The following is an 8,822-nucleotide window of genomic DNA, read 5'->3' as shown; positions in this document are numbered from 1 at the left end:
ATTTTGATGTCTTTTATTTCTTCTTCTTGTCTAATCGCAATGGCTAATACTTCCAGTACTATGTCAAACAGGAGTGTTGAGAGTGGGCATCCCTGTGCATGAGGGTTCCTGTCTTGTACCTGTTCTTGGGGGAAATGGTTTTAGTTTTTGCCCATTGAGTATGATGTTTGTTGTGGGTTTATCATATATAGCTTTTATATGTTGAGGTATGATCCTTCTATTCCCACCTTGTTGAGAGTTTTTATCAAGAAGGGTATTGGATTTTGTCAATTGCTGTTTCTGCATCAATTGATATGACTTCAAGCATTCATCATGGTCCAGTGTTTGACATACCGTTTGTGACTGTCCTGAAATACAGCCTCTAACAAAACTAGGGTGTCCCAACCCTAGTCAGTTTAGCTCAGTGGATAAAGTGTCAGCCTGCAGATTGAAGGGTCCCAGGTTTGATTCCAGTCAAGGGCACATGCCCAGGTTGCAGGCTCGATCCCCAATAGGGGGTGTGCAGGAGGCAGCTAGTTATTGATGTTCTCATTATTGATATTCCTATCTCTCCCTCTCTCTCCCTCTCTGAGATTAAAAAACAAAAACAAACAAACAACCGAAACTGGTTTGGCTCAGTGGATAGAGCGTCGGTCTGCGGACTGAAGGGACCCAGGTTTGATTCTGGTCAAGGGCATGTACCTTGGTTGCGGGCACATCCCCGGTAGGAGGTGTGCAGGAGGCAGCTAGTCGATGTTTCTTTCTCATCGATGTTTCTAGCTCTCTATTACTCTCCCTTCCTCTCTGTGAAAAATCAATAAAAATAAATTTAAAAAAAAACACAAAACAAAACAAACAAACAAACAAAAAAAAACTGGGCTGTCCCAAAACCCTGGCAATAGAATTGTTTACCTTTATGCCAAGAAGGTTAGGAAAGCACAAAAATCTGCATGTGGCATGTGCCCAGGCTAACTTCAGGGACAGGTTCATGCTGTGAGACCTAAAGTTCTAATGAAATCGTATAAAGTGAAACAACATGTCAGCAGAGCCTATGGTGAATCTATGTGTGCTAAATGTGTCTGTGACAGGTTCAAGTGTGCTTTCCTTATTGAGGAGCAGAAAATCGTTGTGAAAGTGTTGAAGGCAATACGCAGAGTTAGAAAGTTAAATAAATTTTTTAAACAAATCGTTATTGTTCAGATTACAGTTGTTCTTTTTCCCCTATAGCTCCCCCTCCCCACTAGGTTCCCACCCCACCTTATGCCCTTACCCCGCTTCATTGTCATAGATGTAATATTTTTGTCCAATCTCTTCCTGCTCCTCCCACAACCCCTTTCCCCCAAGAATTGTTAGTCCACTCCCTTTCTATGCCCCTGATTTTATTATATTCACCAGTTTATTCTGTTTTTCAGATTTTTTATTCACATAAATTTTAGATTCACTTGTTGATAGATATGTATTTTTGTCACTTGGTTGTTCATAATTTTTATCTTTTTCTTTTTCTTCCTCTTAGAGAATACCCTTCAGTATTTCATATAATACGGTTTGGTGGTGATGAACTTCTTTAGTTTTTTCTTGTCTGTGAAGCTCTTTGTCTGACCTCCAGTTCTGAATAATAGCTTTGCTGGGTAGAGTTCTTGCTTGTAGGTTCTTGCTATTCATCATTTTGTATATTTCTTGCCACTCCCTTCTGGCCAGCATAGTTTCTATTCAGAAATCAGTTGACAGTCATATAGGTATTCCCTTCTAGGTAACTAACTGTTTTTCTCTTGCTGCTTTTAAGATTCTCTGTCTTAGCCCTTCTAGCTGAGACAGTGCTGATCCTCGTAGCCAATTGGCTTAGAGATCAATGCTTCCCAGTGATACCAACAACAAGCAAGGCTTAACAACAAAACTGCACACACAGCCCACAAAGGGCTACACCAAGACTGTCCACCTCAGGAAACTTGGAAGGCTGTGCTACTGGGCTCTAGCAGAACACCTAGCACACAAAACTATTCCATCAAATCAGGAAAGTAGCTAAAATGCAGAGAAGAGGCAGGACACGAAGGAGATGGAGGAAAGTAAAAGAATGGACATTGAGTTCAAAAATACAGTTATAAGGTTTTTCAAGAATTTCCTAGAAAAGGCCGATAAAATAAATGAGACCTATGAGGACATGAAAAGGGATCAACTAGAAATAAAGAAAACATTGTCTGAAATAAAAAAAATATTATACAGAGTCCTAAAAACAGTCTGGAAGATCCCAAGAATCAAGACAAAGATTTGGAATACAAAGAAGCAAAGGACACTCCTCTAGAGAAGCAAGGAGATAAGAGAATCCAGAAAGTTGAAGATAGTGTAAGAAACCTCTGGGACAATTTCAAACAAACCAACATCAGAATTATGGGGGTTCCAGAAGAAGAGAGAGAGCGAGATACTGAAAACCTATTTGAAGAAATAATGACAGAAAACTTCCCCACCTGGTGAAAGAAATAGACTTACAAGCCCAGGAAGTGCACAGAACCCCAAACAAGAGGAATCCAAAGAGGACCACACCAAGACACATCATAATTAAAATGCCAAGGGCAAAAGACAGAGAATCTTACAAGCAGCAAGAGAAAAGCAGTTAGTTACCTATAAGGGAGCACCCATACGATTGTCAGCTAATTTCTCAACAAAAACCATTTCTTGTCAGATGGGAATGGCAAGAAATATTCAAGGTGATGAACAGAAAGAACCTACAGCCAAAAATACTCAACCCAGCAAAGCTATCACTCAGAATTGAAGGCCAGATAAAGAGCTTCACTAATAAAAAAAAAAAAAAGTTAAAGGAGTTTATTACCACCAATCCAGAATTATATGAATTGCTGAAGAGGGTTCTTTAGGAAGAGGAAGAAAATATAGATAAAAATTATGAACAACAAATACATAACTATCAACAAGTGAATCTAAAAACCAAGGGAATTAAAAAAAATCTGATGAACAATATTAACTGATGAATATAATAGAATCAGAGGTATGGAAGGGGAGTGAACTGACGATTCTTGGGGAAAAGGGGAGAGGGGGGTGTGGGAAGAGACTGCACATAAACTGTACACCTATGGATGAGGACAACGGGGGGTGGGGAAAGGGCAGAGGGTGGGGTGGGAACCTGGTGGAGGGGAGCAATGGAGCGGGGGGAAATGAGGAACATTTGTAATAATATGAACAATAAAGATTTATTTAAAAAATAAAATGAATAAAATAAAATAAAATTACCTTTGGGGGGGGGAAATGTTTTTAAAAAAACTATAAAACAAACATCTATCTCCCAAAAACCAAAGGAAAGCTGGCTGAGAGGAAGCCCTACATCTACACTGAAAGAGAAAGAGGAGAATCCAGGGCACAAGCGCTGAAAAACTGAGGTAGGGGGGCGAGGACTCGATAAAGGCTGGGGATGGATCCAGGCTGGCAGAGGGCGGTGCTTTCTTCAACCTGAAGAGAGACAAGCGCCCCATCTCTCTGAAATCCAGTTTCTGGAGAGAGGCTAGACTGTCTGCCATCGGGTCAGAAAGTGAGGCTGGCTGGCTTGCAGAGCTGAGATTGTTTGCTGTGCTGTGGTGTGAGACACGGGGAGACTTGGGGATGCCATCAGAGTGGCGGTGGACGGCAGCCATGCCCCAGCCTAGTGACACCCTGAGACTCCGCCCCTCACAACACATCCAAGCTCCAAGCAGTGGACTTTGCATATGAATGGCCCTCTCTGTTGCAGTTTAGCAAAATTGCAGCCTGGGGCAAACAGATCCAAGGAGGACAGGACTGTGGTTCACACTGTAGCTTCTGAGACAGTACTGGCCTCAGACAGTAGCTGAACTGCACCTCACTGAGACCCAGAAACCAGAGTTCTAGTGCTCAGTTTCAATCCCTCTCACCCATAACTGACACATTCGGGAGATAGTCCAGTGAGCACCAAAGCTCCACTGTAACAAGGTGTGTCTCCAGCGCAGCAGTTCTTCCTTTATAGACACAGCGAATCCTCACAGACAATTGGCCTGGAGGTCAATTCCTCCCAGTGTACCAACAGCAATCAAGGCTTAATTACACCAAGACTTTGCACTAAGCCCACAAAGGGATATAGCAAAAGCGACCACCTCAGGTGATTGGGGAAGCTGAGCTACTGACCCCTATAGGTCACCGACCACACAAAGCCACTCCATCAACACAGGGAGGCAGCCAAAATGAGGAAACACAGAAGCATGACACGAATGGGAGAGATGGAGGAGAGTAAACTACTGGACGACACACAGTTCAGAATCACATTTATAAGATTACTCAAGAATCTTCTAAAAGCCTTTGAGAAGCTTGATGAGACCTCCAAGAAGCTTGGTGAGACCTTCAAGGACCTTAATGAGAATACCAAAAAAATGGAAAAGGACCAGCCAGAAATTAAGCATATAAAGTCTGAAATAAAGAATATATAGAAACTCAACTATAGATCAACATGCCCCGAGAATCAAACCAAAGATCTGGAATATAAGAAAGCAAAAATCACCCAACCAGAGAGGCAAAAAGAAAGAAGAATCCAAAAGTGTGAGGATAGTGTAAGGAGCCTCCGGAACAGCTTAAAGCGTACCAACATCCGGATTTTTGGGGTGCCAGAAGAAGAGAGGGAGCAGAATATTGAAGGCTTAATGGAAGAAATAATGACAGAAAACTTTCCCTACCTGGTGAAAAAAATAGACCTACAAGTTCAGGAAGTGCACAGGACCCCAAACAGGAGGAATCCAAAGAGGAACACACCAAGACACATCATAATTAAAATGCCAAGAGCAAAAGACAAAGAGAAAATCTTACATGGAGCAAGAGAAAAACAACTAGTTACCTACAAGGGAGTACCCATAGGACTGTCAGGTAATTTCTCAACAGAAACTATGCAGGCCAGAAGGGAGTGGCAAGAAATATTCAAAATGATGAACAACATGAACCTACAACCAAGATTACTCTACCCAACAAAGCTATCATTCAGAATTGAAGGTCAGATAAAGAGCTTCACAGACAAGAAAAAAGTTAAAGGAGTTCATCAACACCAAACCAGGATTACATGAAATGCTGAAGGGTATTCTTTAAGAAGAGGAATAAGAAGAAAAAGGTAAGGGTAAAAAATTATTACCTTGTTGGCAACCGTGATTCTAAGTGGCTGCAAGGCCTGGAAATCAATGAGCCAAAAAGGCATCAAATACATACCTACCAACAAGTGAATCTAAAAATCAAGAGAATTAAAGAAAAAAATCTGAAGAACAAAATGGTCTGGTGAATATAATAGAATCAGGGACATAGAAAGGTATTGGACTAACAATTCACAGGGGGAAAGGGTTTTGAGGGGTGCAGGAAGAGATTGGACAAAAATCTTACACCTATGGATGAAGACAGAGGCGTGGGTAAGGGCGTGGGGTGGGGTTGAGAATCAGGTGGAGGGAAGCTAGGGGGCTTGGGGGGAGAGGAACACCTGTAATAATCTGAACAATAAATATTAAAAATAAATAAATAAATATAAATAAAAATAAAAACTGTTGTTGATTTGATAAAGGAAAAGCAGTTAGCTAGTGCTAGCAGTGATATATGAAAAATTCCTGTATGGCTATTAGGGGGTGTTTTGATGAATTTAAGAAAACAAGTGATTATTTATAAATTAAACAGTACATTAGACATAAGAAAGATTAAAACAGGGCATCATTGGGGGAGTCTGGTACTGATTAATTCAATTTACTTGATTTCTAATGAGAAAAAAATGATTTGGTTTTTGAACAAATTGTTTTTCAAACAGCCTTATGGGTTAAATTAAGTTAGAGCAACAAGGTTCCCCTGTATTTTAAACTATGGTCTAGACAAAAGAGATCTTATTCAAAAATCCCATCTCTATAGGCAGCCGTTTCATCTTCCATATATTATTTTTTATTCCAAACCACCAGTTTTCTTTTGTAAGAATAAAACATCAACTGGTACCCAAGTCCTTGAATTTTCTGCTCCAAACTTCATAGTCCTTGGAGATGATTATCATGTCTCTTATGGTGGGACCCTCAACTATACACAGGTGCACCTGATAGAATAAGAGATGCAGAAGGTGGAGATGGACAACTTTTGTTTGTTTGAGAGCTTTCCCATGGCTCTCTGTTAAACTGCAATTAAAATACACGATCAAAGAAAGTATTAATACTACCTCTGCATACTGATGGCCCCCTCCATGTTGTCAATCAGGAAGCCATCAACCATACATTCATCTGTTCATGCATTCATTCATTCATCTGTCCATCCAGCACATGAATAACTGGTTTAGACCACATCCTATCCTCAATGAGCTTATCTATACTAATAAAAGGGTAATATGTTAATTAGACCAGATATCCTTCCAGACATACTTCCAGACAAAGCCACAGCAGCTTGGCAGCTGCAAGGCCAAGGGCTCAGGCAGCTGTGAGCCCCAGTGGCTATGTGGCTGGGGGATCACTGAGCCATGAGTCCTGGCTGCTGTGAGGCCTGGGGCTCAAGTGAGCCATAATCCCTGGTGGCTGCAAGGCCTGGGGCTCTGGCAGCCATGATCCTAAGTGGCTGCAAGGCCTGGTAATCAATGAGCCATGAACCCTGGTGGCTTCGAAGCTGGGAGGCTCAATGAGCTATAATCCTCAGTAGCTGTGAGGCCAGAGGCTCCACAGCTCAGGCAGCCATAAGCGCCGGCATCTGTGAGGCCCGGGGATCAGTGAGCATATTAGGGTTCCGGCTGATCCCTCAGGCCTCGCAGCCATGGCAGCCAGCAGTGGCAGCAGCAGCAGAGTGATGGGGGTGGCACCTTCCTCTGATGAACTGGTTGCCTTCTGCAGAGGGAGGCTAAACTTCAGCTTAGGCCCATTCCCCTAAGCCATCAGTAGGACATCACCTGAGAGTTCCCAAACTGTGAGAGGGGGCAGGCTGGGCTGAGGGCTCCCTCCCACCCCAGTGCACAAATTTTTGTGCACCAGGCCTCTATCCCTATATAATAAAACCCTAATATGTTAAGTGTACAGTTGTTTGGTCATCTCTTCAACCAATCAAAGTGTAATATGCTAATTATAGGCTAAGGCCTCTCAACTGCTCCCTATAACATGCACTGACCACCAAGGGGCAGATAGTTGACAGGTCAACCAGTTGCTATGACATGCACTGACCACCAGGGGGAAGATGCTCTGACTGGTAGGGTAGCTTGCTGCTGGGGTCTGGCTGATCAGGACTGAGTAAGATGGGCTGGATATGCCCTGGAGCCCTCCCGCAGTCCCTCCCCAGCTGGCCAAGCTTCTGTGTCCCTCCTCAGCCCTAATCGTACAATGATGGGTCCCTCAGTCTGGTCTGCACCCTCTCACAATCCTGGGCAAATTGAGGGATGAGTGAGCCTGTTTCGGCCTGATCCTGCAAGCCAAGCTGAAGGACCCCACTGGTGCACAAATTTCATGCACTGGGCCTCTAGTAGTCTAATAAAGGAAGTGGTTAGGTTTACATTTATTGTGTTAGAGTGATTACAATATTAAAAATACAACATGAATGCCAAAAAAAAGTTTGAGGGAAGTGCCAAGAATCCAAAATAGGGGATCAGGAGATGCTATGTGAAGAAGGTTGAACTAGGCTTCAATGATGTTTAGGAAATGGACATAAGGAATGAGGGGAAGGGTATTTCAGGCCAAAAAATAAATAAATAACTGCAAGGCAAAGGCATGGTGGTCTTTTCCATTAATTAGCAGATAGAGTGCTTGAAGGGGGAGTAGTGGGGAAAGCTGAAAAAGGTTGGTTGGAATCAGATTACAGAGGATTTCAGATATCTGGCTAAGGAGTTTGAACTTCATTCTGTAAGCCATTGAAAGGATTTGAGCTGGGGAGTGGTGAGGTCAGAGGCAGATACCAGGAACATTAACCTGGAAACAGTGGGTAAATTGGATTGGAAAAGGGAGAGTCTAGAGTAGGGGTGTCGAACTCAATCAGAGAAGGGGCCAAAATCTAAAATCCAGCCTAAATCGCGGGCCGAATGTTTTACTGAACAGTCATAAACTGACAATGTCATAAACTGACAGCGGAGTGCAGTGATGACAGCGCGGTGCGGGCCACATTGCAAGGCCTGGCTGGCTGGATTTGGCCCGCGGGCCTTGTGTTTGACACATGTGGTCTAGAGGAAGAAAGATTAATTTGGAGGCCATTGTAATTTCCATATTTCATCCTTTTATAAAATTCCACATTTTCATTAATAGCACTTATCATTTTGTAAATACATACTTGTTTGCTTAATGGCTGACCCTCTCCTAACAGTAAGCTCTATAAGGGCAGAGATTTGTTTCGCTTACTATTCTGAGGGACTGACAGAATAATGTGTTTGTTGAATGAATGAAAATAATAAGTTAATTGGGTTAACAGCAGTGAAACCAGTGATGATGAAAATGAGGACTACTATAGAGACATAATCAGAGATGATTCAAAAGTTTCAAGTCTGGGTGTGGAGATGTTTTAATAGTATCAAATGTGGAAGAGAGGTTGATGAGTATGAGGCCTGTGAAAGTATAAAATCTGGTGACTTGGAAGCTATATTGATGTCTGAGAGCACATTTCAATGGAATAGTGAGGGAAAAGCCAGATAGCAAAGAAATGCCAAGGCGGAATGTCGGAACTAATAGAGGCAGCACAGCACAGTGGCCTTTACCCTGCAGCCACTGGGTTCACATCCTTGCTCTTCCACTTAGCTGTACAATCTTGGCTAAGTTGCTTAACCTCTCCATGCCTCAGTTTCTCCATTTCTATAAAGTCCATAACAGCAGTCACAGAGTTGTAAAGAGTAAATGAGTAAATACATGCAAAGCTCTTAGAGTGAT

The sequence above is a fragment of the Pipistrellus hanaki genome (genome assembly GCF_964339955.1).
Source record: "Pipistrellus hanaki genome assembly, chromosome: X".
Lineage (NCBI taxonomy): Eukaryota > Metazoa > Chordata > Mammalia > Chiroptera > Vespertilionidae > Pipistrellus > Pipistrellus hanaki.
This window is presented reverse-complemented; position numbering follows the sequence as displayed.